At 39.3% G+C, this 1,882-nt stretch overlaps 1 pseudogene; it reads right to left on the reverse strand.

Annotated features, from left to right (window-relative positions):
- Window positions 1-11: 11 nt before the first annotated feature.
- Window positions 12-851, reverse strand: LOC122143363 (annotated as a pseudogene).
- Window positions 852-1,882: the final 1,031 nt, after the last annotated feature.

The raw sequence follows: 1,882 nt of genomic DNA on the forward strand, positions 1-1,882 counted from the left end.
TAGCAACAGACATCTGATCATGTGACCGTGTCTTACCTTTGTCTTGATGTAGGAACTGACATAAAGGCTTTGAAGATCTTCCTCCACTAGAGGACATGCTTCATCTACTTTTGTCATCAAGACGATCTGAGAGATGCCTGAAATTGTTGAGGTACATTTTAAGGTGCGTCACATGTAGCTCTATGTACAACCTACTTTATATTAGTCACAAGATTGGTGTAAATATGTTCTCTTACCCAGTGAGTTCACTTTTCTGCGTATGGAAGCAAGTTTTTCCTGTAGTTTGTCAGACATGAGGGAGATTTTGGTGGTGTCTATCACATACACCACACAGTGGATCTTCTCCTGAAGAGATACAGGTCTGGAGGACTTTTGCTCATCAGGTTGAAACGGTGCCATGGGGTTGAACTTAATTGAGAATAATTTAAATAAAATCAATTTTACTGATAAATATATATTTGCAAGCCAAAAACATGAACCTATGCTCTTCTTTATAGCGGTCTGGTGCGGTGACCTTGAAGAATGCTGCTGATGTCCTCAATATCCAGTCCTGCACCTGACTGCTCCTCGAGAGTCCATGGTGTCACACAACACAAAGAGCATGACTTTCCTCACGACCATCATTCACTGGATAAGTCTGAGAAACTAGCAACAAGCAGGGAATCTTTGCAGAAGAATTGTTGTTTTATTTTACAAACAAAGGCAGGTTCAGTCCTGCTGAATCTGTACCTGTACCAGTTAGACTAGTGCCTGCAGATCCTGACCTTGGCTTTGTTGGTCACATGACCAGTGAAGATGGAGTTGATGGAGTTGAAGAAACTGGATTTTCCAGCACCTACAGGACCGATCATTAGATTCGGACACGACCACAGACGCCATCAGGGGGTTTATGGTTCTTAATCAATCCCATGAGCTCTGCTCTTTCGCCTACAACACAGATCAGTTTTATTAGTTCAGATTAGCACAGGAAATTTGGTAAAAAGAGAGATAACCAGAACATTACTCAGGTGTCCATAGAACATTCCTCCATGGTTTCTCCTCAGTGCTGACTTCAGGCTCTGGGAATCGTAGAACAAAGATAAATGTTTTAATGACACTAAATAGTTAATTATTTAAAGAAAGAAAATTAATATGCACATAAAAGTGGTAATAAAGTGGAGGATTGACTTACCTGTTCCACTTTATACACCTCACATTCAGTCAGCTGAGTGTCATTGCCATACATTTATTTGAGGTATTAATATTGAATGCATTCCCTCCTTGATGATACACAGCTGGTTGGTTGTTGGCAAAAGAAAGTACAGCTGTTGGCCAAAAGTTTGATTTAAGCGTCTGCGTGCTTATATCCACTGTTAATTTTGATGTAGCTAGGGGTTCCCTTTTAAAAAATGAACGGAAAGCTTCCTCATCTGAAATTTCCCTTCCACTTTGAGCATAATCTACACTAGTGTATCCACCAAAGATGTAGCCCGAATTATTGTGGAAAACAAATAAAAAGGGGGACCCCTGGCGGGCACATCTCTGGTGGAAGGCAGAAGCTTATATCCATGGACTGAAGCTTTGTAGAGAAGAGACAGTTTCCACATTCCCCAGAAAACACAAAACTGTTTCTTTTCTCTTCTGGTAAATTAGAAGGATGCTGACTTTTCTAACCTTGGGTTTTTTGCATCCTGTGCCAAAAGAGAAGTAAAAGACAAGTAAAAAAAAAAAAACAACACCCAAAAACAAAAGTGAAACACTTTCTTTTTAAGGACAGTGTCCACAGTGCCATTTCTGTGTAACACAGTGAGTAAATAATGACAAAATGTGTATTTTTTTTGAGGTGAACTAACACTTTAAGCATTATTTTCATAACTATTTTAAATGTACTGTTAAAATGGTT

Source organism: Cyprinus carpio, unplaced genomic scaffold (assembly GCF_018340385.1).
Source record: "Cyprinus carpio isolate SPL01 unplaced genomic scaffold, ASM1834038v1 S000002925, whole genome shotgun sequence".
NCBI lineage: Eukaryota > Metazoa > Chordata > Actinopteri > Cypriniformes > Cyprinidae > Cyprinus > Cyprinus carpio.